Raw genomic sequence first — 12,999 nt, forward strand, 5'->3', positions numbered from 1 at the left:
ATCAATAGAAGTACTGCCGACCCCATGGTAGTGTGGGATGCCCTGAAGGCCCGCATGAGGGGACTTATCATTACACAGATCTCTAACATTAAGACTAAAACCAAGGAATGGGAAAATGCTGTTATGCAAATAGCTAATGAAGCAGAAACGCAATGGGCCGGATTCAGAAAGGACTTACGACGACGTATCTCCAGATACACCGTCGTAAGTCCAAATGTGCGCCGTCGTATCTATACGCTTATTCAGGAAATCAGATACGCCTAAAATTTGGCAAGATACGACCGACGTAAGTCTCCTACGCCGTCGTATCTTGGGTGCATATTTACGCTGGCCGCTAGGGGCGCTTCCGTTGATTTACGCATCGAATATGTAAATGAGCTAGATACGCCGATTCACGAACGTACTTGCGCCCGTCGCAGTAAGCTACACCGTTTACGTAAGGCGTACGTCCGGCGTAAGTTTACCCCTCATAAAGCAGAGGTAAGTCATGTTAAGGTATGGACGTCGGAAATGTCGGAACAGCCGTCGTATTTTACGTCGTTTACGTAAGTCATACGTGAATGGGGCTGGGCGTAGGTTACGTTCACGTCGCATGAATGGACCCGGCGTATCTTAGGGAGTAAATTCGACGTGATTCTGAGCATGCGCGCGCATGCGCCGTTCGTTCGGCCATGCATTTACATGGGGTCACGGTTAATTATAATACAACACGCCCACTGCCTTGCTACTTTTAATTAGGCCGGCTTACGCCGGCCCATTTACGTTACGCCGGCATACATATGGGAGCAAGTGCTTTGTGAATACTGTACTTGCCTCTCAATGTTACGACGGCGTAGCACATATGAGATGCGCTACGCCTATCTAAAGATGCGCTGATCTCTCTGAATCCGGGCCAAAATGTTCAGGACCCCTCACATATTACAGAAAGGAAATGGTTAGAAGCCCAAGCTTTGTATCAACAGGTCTCTCTAAATGCAGCCGAAAATAAGAGATTCTTTATAGAACTAGTAAAAACATTTTTTATCTAATTTCCTCAAAGATTTAGGCCAATATGTATTCTGCTACATATTTTTGGTAAAAAAAATCCAGATATTGTGATGGACATTCTGACACAGACTGATACTTTTTGGGAACCAGTGACACTAATACAGTGATCAGTGCTAAAAATATGCACGGTCACTGTACTAATGACACATTGCTGGGAAGGGGTTAAACGGCTAGGGCAATCAAAGGGTTAAATGTTTGCCTAGCCAGTGTTTGTGTTTACTATGTGTTCTGCTTTTACTAAGGGAAACAGTGGATTTTCTTTCTCTGCTTTGCAGAGAAACAAAATCCATGGTTTTCCTGCTAACAGGTCAGAACTCTGCTTTGTTTACAAAATACAGAATTCTGTCTTCCAGACAAATGGCGGGTGTGGGCGGTCATCCATTGGCTGGCACCCGCTCATCAGCATCTGCTGTGTTTATTCACAGAACAGCCGGGCTTCCTGTAAGTGCTGGAGATCCAGCACAGCAGAACCGCCTTGACAAACGCCCCCCCCCCCCTTTAAATTGTACGTTTTTTCCCTTTGTTTCTGATCGCTAATTGCAGTATTAGGTGGCGGCAGGGACTTTTTGTGTATTTTGGGCGCGGAAGAATACCTCTTCCGCGTCTGCTCCTCGTGCTGGCTCAAGTCCCGACCAGCACGTTGTGTGTGTAGTGCCCTCCTCCTGGTGCTTTGGAGTGATTCCTTCCTGTCTTGGCGGCATGGGTGGCAATGTCTGCAGCACAATATGGCATATGCAGCATGGCATGGGTGGCACTGTCTTCAGTACAATATGGCATTGGCGGCATGGGTGGCACTGTCTCTGCAGTACATTATGACATTGGCATGTCTTGCTGTCAAGTCGCTGGGCCAGGGGTGGGGCTGAAGGAGGGACCAGGGGCGGGACCAGGGGTGGAGCTGAAGGGGGCCCCGTCAGGTAGGCTGTACGGGGCCCCATGATTTCTATCAGCGGCCCTGACAACCAGCCTACTGACCCAACTGAATTTCAACCCATGAATGATCGCTTTAAGATGTAGAAACTCTTTCAGCTTTTACTATGCCTTCACTATCAGTCTAAATCACCTATGGTTGTCGAAAAAAATAAAAATAAAATGAATCCCGTAACTGTAATAGCACTGCATGATTGATGTCCAAGCTTGTTCTGATCATCTGTTGCTAAAATGTAACATAACATATTGAATTATAACTCCATCAAGAATCTTAGTATATATTATATAAAAATGCATATGGATTGAATAACTCAAAGTAAGGGAATAGAGTTTGTGATGAAGACACAATGGTACAATTGTGAATAGAATTATCAATAGTTAGTGGACAGAGGCGACTCTTTAATTAGGCAAATTAGGCGGTCGCCTAAGGCCTCACACTCACGGGGGCCTCGCAGCCACCCAATTTGCCCAATGCATTACCCCAGTTTTAAGGGATGGGGGACTTTAACGCTGCTGTGCTCAGGCAGCGTTAAGAGCCCTGACTCAGGAGCAGGGGCTGCCAGCGTCCCTAACAACCAGTGAATATCGGTAACACCACCCCTTGTGATGTCAATGACCCAGCATGCCCTCAGTCAATGACATCACAAGGGGCTGGTTCACCGGGTGACTTTACCTGGTGGCCCCCGCCCCTTAGTTAATAAAGAGCAGGATCTGGGGGGACGCTTTGTTAAAGGGGGCTTTCAGATTCCAATAAGCCCCCTGCCCGAAGACCCCCCACAACCACCGACCAGGGTTGTGGGGAAGAGGCTCTTGTCCTTTAATTATTTTTCCCATTATTTGCGTGAGTGGGGGCCCCATGTCAAGTTTTGCCTAAGGCCTCACAGAGTCTAGAGCCGCCTCTGCTAGTGGAGCAGTCTGAATATCATGTTGAATAGCTATAGGAAACCAGCATTGTCTGAGCGTGCCCCGATATCCTGCTGTCATTATGAGTACATTAGACTGTCTGGAATATATTATCTTCTGCTTATTATGCACACACGTTCCAACATGACTCACATACCAAAGGAAGGATTGTGTTTATATGGACAGCTAGGAAATAAACCTATTATAAAACCTCACCAGATATGAATGCAGTTTATAATGTAAGACCCTAACAAAGGTGACATGTTTAACTACTGGTGCTTTATTCACAAAGGGAGGAATGTCAGGTCAGGTTCAGCCAGATCTTCTTGCATGTGGGCAGAACTAGACTGTGTAAGTAGGCAAGGGGGCCAGAGACTACACTAAGAGCCACTTGGATACAAAAGGCTCAAGTGGACTGCTTTTCTTGGATGAAAAACCTAGCAAGGCCTAAGTAACCAGATATTTTTGGACTATAAAGGGCGAAAAGCATTGGAATGTCATATACTATAAAGATTTTAATCTTGCCCTGTAAAACTAAACTTTTAAAACTGTCTTGTTCTTTACTGCTGCAATTCCAAAACTGTCATATTTCTGGGAAAAGTCCTATTAAACACACCCGTCAAGTAACACGAAACATCCTAAAATGTCAGGAATTGGTTATCCTGTTTCACGACCAGCATTTACTAATGAAACTTAAAAGTTAGCTGATAACCAAAACTGTTTATATATATATATATATATATATATATATATATATATATATGTATATATATATATATATATATACATACAGTTGTGCTCATAAGTTTACATACCCTGGCAGAATTTATGATTTCTTAGCCATTTTTCAGAGATAATGAATGATAACACAAAAACTTCTCTTTCACTCATGGTTAGTGTTTGGCTGAAGCCATTTATTATCAATCAACGGTGTTTACTCTTTTTAAATCATAATCACAACAGAAACTACCCAAATGACCCTGATCAAAAGTTTACATACCCTGGTGATTTTGACCTGATAACATGCACACAAGTTGACACAAAGGGGTTTGAATGGCTATTAAAGGTAACCACCCTCACCAGTGATCTGTTTGCTTGTAAATAGTGTGTCTATAAATGGTCAATGAGTTTCTGGACTCCTGACAGACCCTTGAGTCATGGGGAAAGCAGAAGAATTGTCAAAGGATCTGCGGCAAAAGGTAGTAAAACAGGAAAAGGATATAAAAAGATATCCAAGGAACTGAGAATGCCAATCAAACACTAATCAAGAAGTGGAAAATGAGGGGTTCTGTTGAAACCAAACCACGGTCAGGTAGACCAACTAAAATTTCAGCCACAACTGCCAGGAAAATTGTTTGGGATGCAGGGAAAAACCCACAAATAACTTCAGGTGAAATACAGGACTCTCTAAAAAACATGTGCTGTGGCTGTTTTAAGATGCACAATAAGGAGGCTAGTTCAATAAGAAACTCTATTAACCACTTCAGCCCCGGAAGATTTGGCTGCTCAATGACTGGTCCATTTTTTGCGATATGGCACTGCGCTGATTTAACCGATGTGCGATATTGTACCCAAACAAAATTGACGCCTTTTTCCCCCCACAAATAGAGCTTTCTTTTGGTGGTATTTGATCTTGTTTTTATTTTTTGCGCTATAAACCAAAAAAAAGCGACAATTTTGAAAAAAACACAATGGGCCAGATCCACAGCCAGCGCCGCAAATTAAGTTACTCAAAACTTATGTCATTTAAGTTACGGCGCCCTAAGTTGGTGTCGTAAGTGCCGTATCCACAGCGCATTTGCGCACAAAATTGCGCTTGCGTAACTTAAATCCCGAGGCGTAAGGCGGGGTTATTGCAAGTGGGAAGGAAGTGGGCGTGCTTCATTGTAATGAGCCGTGACCCCATGCAAATGAAGGGCCGGCCGTACTGCGCATGCGCGCACGAATCTGCTTCTCACTGGGCATGTGCAGAACTTTGCTCGGCGCAATCAGTGATATAGGAAAAAGGTATATAGGTGTATAAATAGCCCCAGTCAAACACACTTCCATTGCAAAAGTATTTCCCTGTGTTACCCTTCCTAGAGCAAGTTGCTTCTGCTCTGAATGTTTGTCGGTGTTTGTTGGTGAGTTGTGTGTGATAGAGAAGTTTTGGAGGAGTATTAGATTGTAGTTGGTGTTTGTTTCTGCTAAGTGTATTTTCTGTTTGTTTTTTTCTGAGTGTATTTTTTTTTTTCTGATTGTATTTTGTGTTTGTTTTTTGCTGATTGTATTTTGTGTTTGTTTTTTGCGTGTTTGTTTTTGAATTTGTAGTAGCTGTCTGCTTGTGTGTTTTGCTTTTTGTGTGTTTCTTCTGTGAGTTTTTTTGTTTGTTTGTTGTGTGTGTATTTTTGTTTGTTTGTCCTGTGAGTTTCTTCTTGTTGCTGAGTGGTGTCTGTGATGGCACCCAAGCGCAGGAAGCTCAATTTTAATCAGGTTGAGAAGCAAATCCTTGCTCGGGCCATCGTCCTATATGGGCGATATTTACATGGCCCTGATAGCCGGAACACCTCCCCGGCCCAAAGGAAGAAGATTCTAAAAAAGATTACGGATCAGATAAATGCGGCGGGGGGGGGAGATGAGGACCCCCAGCTGGCATCCAAAAAAAGATCAACGATCTAAAGAGCGTGGTCCGTAATAAGGTGGCAAAGATCAATGCCCATACCACAGGCACTGGAGGAGGCCCAGCCTGCCCCATCCGTCTGAGTGAGGAGGAATGGGCAGTGGCCCGGTGTTTCCAGCCAGAGCAGGTGGTGGGCCTGCGTGGATTTCAGACAGGTGTTCCTGTGGGGCCAGGTAAGTTTTTGGTTTTTCTATCTGGTGATTAGCATGTGTGGGTGGGGGAAGGGAAGATGTGCCAAGTGTGTGGATCCTCAAACCTGTGATTGTTTTGTGTCCTCCACAGATGACCAGGAGATTGCAGGCCCATCAGGCCAGGAGGTTGCCGGCCCCTTAGGCCAGGCTGCTGCACCACCCCAAGGACAAGAGGCTGCTGAGGAGTCCCCAGGGGAGGGGAGTGGCCAAACCTACCCTCATGAGGAGGTTGAGGGGGAGGAGGATGAGGGGGAGGAGGATGAGGGGGTGGAAGAAGAAGATCTGCAGATTGGCCGGGAAGTCCTTTTGGCCTCTGATATGATGACCTTTGAGGATACCCTTGAGGCTACACTTGAGGCTACCCTTGAGGCTACCCCAGAGCCTACCCCAGAGGCTGGCAGCAGTCAGGCCACCATCAGGGGTAGCCCCTCCCACTCCTCCCCCAACAGGCCGCAACCCACAAGGGTCACTCTCCCCCCTCCTCCCAGGCCACAAGCCTCAGGGGCAGGCAGGATGGCGACCCAGGAGACCAGGGGGGTGGTCGAGCGTCTGCCGGCCAGTCTGCAGAAAGACAATGCCCGGCAGACCCGCACTCTGGGTCAGATAAAAGACACTCTGACCCAGATGGAGCACAGCCTGGGTGTAATGAAGGAGTCACTCAGTGATGTGGCCACAAACTCATTGGCGGTCATCACATGTTTGTGGGACCTGAAGACCGCCACAACAGGTGTGGCCCAGGAGGTGACTGCCCTGACCCAGGCTGTGCAGGACAATACCCGGGCTGTCCAGGACAATACCCGGGCTGGCCAGGCCAATGCGGCTGCCCTCACAAACTGTCTGACAAGGATAGCAGTGGCCTTGGAGGGCAGGCCAGCAGGAGGACAGACACCAGGGGAGGCTCCTCCTTCCCCTGCTCACCCACCCCCCCATGAAGATACTCCCTCCCCTGCTAACACCCCCCCATGAAGATACTCCCTCCCCTGCTAACACCCCCCCCATGAAGATCCTCCATTTGGCCGTGGCCGTGCCCGTGTCCGTGCCCGTGGGCAGCCCAGACGGAGCAATCGCCGCCGAAATTAATTTGCAGGGGTACTTTTGATTTTTTTTTTATATATTTTTTTATATTTTTATGATTTTGTTTATTATACTGTACTAATGATTTGGTTTATGTGTGTGAATGATGTGTGAATGGGGGGGGGGGGGGGGTGGCATTCCTGATTAAATAAGGGTGTCACCCTCAGTTTTGGTGGAGAAGGGATCCCCAGGACCAGGGAGAAGTGATCCCAGGTCCCTGAATGGTGTATGAATGCACAGTAACAGAATTGGAGCCGTGGCGTGGCGTTACTGCTCCCAAGTACCAATGGGGGGGGGGTACTTGGATCTAATCCAATTAGATGTGCATGTGATATGTCTGTGCTAGGGACCACAGTGGTGTGCATTCATGCATTCTCATTGTGACATAATTAATGTGTGTGTTTACTGTGCAAAGATGCATTCTGCGAGGCATCTCCTGACTGCTGTTCCCTCAAAAGAGGGGGTACCCTCGGTCACTGAAGTCACTAGTCTAGCTATGCGCATGGATGCCCCTGGCATGTTGGCATACAGATTGTAGTCCAGCAAGTGTGTGTGCTTAGCTCTTCCTTAATGGTGTTGCTTTAGCTGACCTTTACACGGCATGCATAAAATTAGGGCACCTTTTATAATGTGTAAATTTACACATTGAAACTAACAGAAGCGCACAGGGCGTAATCTACGGCGCACACACTTAATTTTGTGAATCGCCCTATCTCCCTCATTTGCATCTTTGCCTATCAAAACAGCGGCGTTTCTAGCGTAATTTGCGCACAGAAAAGCGCCGGTGTAATTATTTTAGGTAGGACGGAAAAACCTGATTTTAAGGCGTATCTCGTTTTGAGGATCAGGCGCAAATATAAGCGCCGTGTAAATTTCAATTACGCCTCGTATCTCGAGTTAAGTCGGCGCATCTGCTTTGTGGATCTGGCCCAATATCTTTTACTTTTTGCTATAGTAAATATCCAAATTAAAATAATAATAATAATAATTTTCCTCAGTTAAGACTGATATGTATTCTTCTACATATTAAAACAAATCGCAATAAGCATTTAATGATTGGTTTGCGCAAAAGTTATACTGTCTACAAACTATGGGAAAGATTTTTGGCTCATCCTTGGAATCCACTATATGTGATTGGTTATTTCCTGAACTGTTTTTGGTTTATGATTTGTGCCACCTGTTTACCTTGACATTTTTTTTGCATGTCTGCTGCAAAACTTGACCTTCAAATTGTCCTGGCATCTTCTCTGCTTCATGATTTGGAACTGAGACTATTTCTGTGGCTCTGAGGAAGAGGGTGTGCCCTCGTAATGCGTAAGCCATGATTGATGCCGTCTGTAGCGAGTACATGATGTCAAGTATCGGTACTCGTACTCGGTGTCAAAAAAGTGGCATCGGTGCATCCCTAATAAAAAGAAAAGAAGGGCGCACCGACCTTGTGCATTACCAATGGCAAGGTTTTATTCATAAAATGTACAGATAAAATAACTACTCACAAACAAGCTTAAAATCTGGCGTAACAGCCCTCTGACAGTAGCAAATGATATCTCAAAATGCCTGTGACCTGGACCAGATGACCGGGGGAACCAGACGGCATCAATCATGGCTTACGCATTACGAGGGTGGACCCTATTCCTCAGAGCCACAGAAATAGTCTCAGTTCCAAATCATGAAGCAGAGAAGATGCCAGGACAATTTGAAGGTCAAGTTTTGCAACAGACATGCAAAAAACAAAAACAAACAAAATGTCAAGGTAAACAGGTGGCAAAAATCATAAACCAAAAACAGTTCAGGAAATAACCAATCACATATAGTGGATTCCAAGGATGAGCCAAAAATCTTTCCCATAGTTTGTAGACAGTATAACTTTTGCGCAAACCAATCATTAAATGCTTATTGCGATTTGTTTTAATGTGTAGAAGATACCAATTACCGATGCCTATCGCCTAGGAAGAAGTGTGGTTTGTGGGTAGCGGTAGTTAAGGGTGGGATAAAATAGGGATTGTGGGGTGGGAGAGTTGGAATGGAAAAGGTTGTGATCGCTGGTGGGAAGAGGATGGGGATAGGAGGGTTATTGGAGAAATATGGGGGCAGGGCAGTGGTGTATTTAGGTTTTGTGCTGCCCTAGGCCTGACTAAACTCGTTTGACCAATTTTAATATGACCCATCCCTTCCTGTCAAGGCAACACCCCCTCCTGTTTAAGACCCGCCCTGCCCGTGCAGCCCCATCAGTGTAGCCCTATCAGTGTAGACAACAACAGAGTCTAATGGGACCTGGAGGGGGGTCTCTCTCAAACAGTTTCCATTAGAAAACCTGTGAGAGAGAGACCCCCCCCTCCAGGATCCCTTAGAGACTTCAAAGGAGTATAATGGGACCTGTGGGGTCTCTCTAACAGAGGCCCTTTTAGTGTCCATTAGAGAGTCTGTTAGAAAGAGTCCCCTCCAGGCCCCATTAGAGACTGAAAAGGAGTATAATGGGACCTGGAGGGGGCCCCCTTTCCAACAGAGTGTACAGTGAACACCTTCATTCACTCTGGTCCTCATGGGACCCCGTTCTTGTAACACGACTCTCACCCCTGCCTCAACCTCTCACAAAGTAGAAATAAACATGGCACTGTATAGCGCTCCTCTTACCTTAACTATGGGTACTGTAGCTGTGGCTGACTCCTGTGTCTTCTGTGGCTGGCAACTGTGGGTGGCTGGCTGGCACCCTGGCCCTGCTATGGGTGGGTCACTGTAGGTGGCTGGCTGGCACCCTGCTGCGGGTGGCTGGCCTGGTTCCCTGCTGTCGGTCAGTGGCTGGCTGGCTGGCATGGTGCACCCTGCTGTGGGTGGCTGGCTGCCTCGCTCCATGCTGTGAGACAGTGGGTGGGTGGCACTATGCACTCTGCTGTGGGTGGCTGGCCTGGCTCCCTACTGTGAGTGGGTGGCTGGCACGGTGCACCCTGCTGTGGCTGACAGAGAGAGGGGAAGGGGGGTGGGCTGCTGATGAGGGGGGGGGACAGAGAGAGGTGGGCTGACAGAGGGGGGCTGACAGAGGGGGGCTGACAGAAAGAGGGGGATGGGGGCTGACATAGGGGGGTGTCCTGACAGAGGGGGGTGTCCTGACAGAGAGGGGGTGCTGACAGAGAGGGGGTGCTGACAGAGAGGTGGGCTGACTGACAGAGGGGGAGGGGGGCTGATAGAGAGAGGTGGGCTGATCGAGAGAGGTGGGCTGACTGACAGGGGGGCTAATAGAGGTGGACTGACTGACAGGGGGGCTAATAGAGGTGGGCTGACTGACAGAGGGGGAGGGGGGGCTGATAGAGAGAGGTGGGCTGATCGAGAGAGGTGGGCTGACTGACAGGGGGGGCTAATAGAGGTGAGCTGACTGACAGAGGGGGAGGGGGGGCGCTGACAGAGTGATCAGAGGGAGACCTCAGGAGGAGACACACAGCACGCCAGGCAGAGAGGCAGGACTCACACGTGCCGCTGTTCCGGGAACACCACGATCATTCACAGACCAGCCCCGCCTCCACAAGGGACAAGCTGCGATTGGCCCCAGAGAGGAGGAGGAGGCTGTCCGCTCCCAGTCTATGTCACTTCCGGTATCGGCCTTCGGTATCGGAGCATTTTTCGTGAGTACTGATACTCGCGGAAATGCCTAGTATCGACACCGATACCAGTATCCCTACTTTTTATATGTTCATGATTTGGAACTGCCTATGCTATCGACATCCTCCCTAGACAATTCCAACACTCTTGTGTCATTCTACAGAACAACCCCCACACGTTCCAAAAACTCTGAAGTAGGCTAGACATTGCAGAAGCCTGAACTTTGGTAAAAAAAAAACTTCTGTGCTTGTTGGTGACTTTGTTTATTCCATGACATATACACACTGAAACTGAGGGAGAAACCATTTCAAGATCTGCCACTAGGCAAAGAGTTAGAGAACTTGTGTGGTGAAGTCTCCTTTAGAAAAAAATAACTACTTTGTATGAGAAATTGATGCATGATCAATTTGCATCTCATGGTTTGTGCGTAAGAAGTAGCAAGATTTGGAGTAACAGGGGAGCTTGCCAGTGTCCATTTAGGCATAGAGCAACAAAAAATAAGACTTTTAATCGGCTTGATTAGTTGTAGTTAGAGTTGGGAGAACGGTTCTCCCCAAACTATAAAAATATTTTCCCCATAGTGGCCATTTGCCGTGTGATATTGGCATGCAGAACAATAGAACAGGGCTCTGTCCAATGCTACTAGTCAGTTAGTCTGCTATAGGTGTCCGTTTAATAAACTGTGAAGTTTTTTCTCCGTTCAGTTCACAGCAGTTCACGGCAGTTCTCATGAGGAGAATTATCTCCTCTGCAGCCGGTTTAATAAACTGAGAACTTCAGTTCTCAGATGGTGAACAGAGGTGAAGTTTTTTCTCTGAAAACAGCCGAGATCTGTGTAAAACTGGGTGGACTGCCTGTAATCTCGTGAGATATTGTGAGATTATGGTGCAGCCGAATTCAAACAGTGAAACTAACGTTTAAAAGAACACGTAATTAATGTTTTCAGACATGTGATAACATATATATATATATATATATATATATATATATATATATATATATATATATATATAAAATTACATATATATATAAATACTGTGGGCCAGATCCACAAAAACCTGGCGTAACTTAAAAAATCCCATTTAAGTTACACTGCCTTAAAGTTTCTACCTAAGTGCCCGATCCACAAAGCACTTATCTAGAAATTTCAGGCTGTGTAACTAAAATTCCGCCGGCGCAAGGCGTTCCTATTCAAATGGGGCGAGTCCCATTTAAATGAGGCGCGCTCCCGCGCCGGCCGTACTGCGCATGCGCGAAGTTACGTTACGCCGAGTTTTGAGGATCGCGACGGCTTAAAAAAGTTGCGTTGGGAAAAAAAAAAAAAAATGACAGCGGCATGCATTCCTGAGGGAGAACTCCATGCCAATTTTCAAAGAAAAAACCGGCATGGGTTCACCCCCCAGGAGCATACCAGGCCCTTAGGTCTGGTATGGGTTGTAAGGGGACCCCCCTACAATCCATACCAGACCCGTATCCAAAGCACGCTACCCGGCCGGTCAGGAAGGGAGTGGGGACGAGCGAGCGCCCCCCCCCTCCTGAGCCGTGCCAGGCCGCATGCCCTCAACATGGGGGGGTTGGGTGCTCTGGGGCAGGGGGGCGCACTGCAGGCCCCCCCACCTCAGAGCACCCTGTCCCCATGTTGATGAGGACAGGACCTCTTCCCGACAACCCTTGCCATTGGTTGTCGGGGTCTGCGGGCGGGGGCTTATCGGAATCTGGGAGTCCCCTCAAATAAGGGGGCCCCCAGATACCGGCCCCCCACCCTAAGTGAATGGATATGGGGTACATCGTACCCCTATCCATTCACCTGTAGGCAAAAAGTTAAAGTTAGTAAACACACAACACAAGGCTTTTTAAAATAATTTATTATTCTGCTCCGGATGCCCCCCCTGTCTTCTTTATTAGCTCTATTAGCAGGGGGGGCTTCTTCTTCCGCTCTCCGGGGGTCTTCTCCGCTCTCCGGGGGGGGTTTCTTCTTCCGCTCTCCGGGGGGGGCTTATCCGGACTCCGGGGGTCTTCTTCCATCTTCTCCCCTCTTCCGCTGTTGACTCGGCGAACCCCGGTTCTTCTGCAGATGTCCGGTGCCTGTTGTCGCTGTAATGATGGAAGCGCGCCTTGCATCCCATTTATATAGGCATCACCGTCCCATCATGCTCCGGTAGGTACCCACGTGGTGGGTGCACGTGGGTAGGCACCCACCACGTGGGTACCTGCCGGAGCATGATGGGACGGTGATGCCTATATAAATGGGATGCAAGGCGCGCTTCCATCATTACAGCGACAACAGGCGACGAGGCAACATCGGAAGAAAGGAAGAGAAGACCCTGACGTCACAGAAGACCGCGCCGGCTGCCTGTTAGAAATTGAGCTAACACACAAAGATAGCAGGCAGCCAGCGCTGAAGAAGAAGGCACCGGACATCTGCAGAAGAACCGGGGTTCGCCGAGTCAACAGCGGAAGAGGGGAGAAGATGGAAGAAGACCCCCGGAGTCCGGATAAGCCCCCCCCCGGAGAGCGGAAGAAGAAACCCCCCCCGGAGAGCGGAGAAGACCCCCGGAGAGCGGAAGAAGAAGCCCCCCTGCTAATAGAGCTAATAAAGAAGAC

This window comes from Rana temporaria, chromosome 1 (genome assembly GCF_905171775.1).
Source record: "Rana temporaria chromosome 1, aRanTem1.1, whole genome shotgun sequence".
NCBI classification, from domain to species: Eukaryota; Metazoa; Chordata; class Amphibia; order Anura; family Ranidae; genus Rana; species Rana temporaria.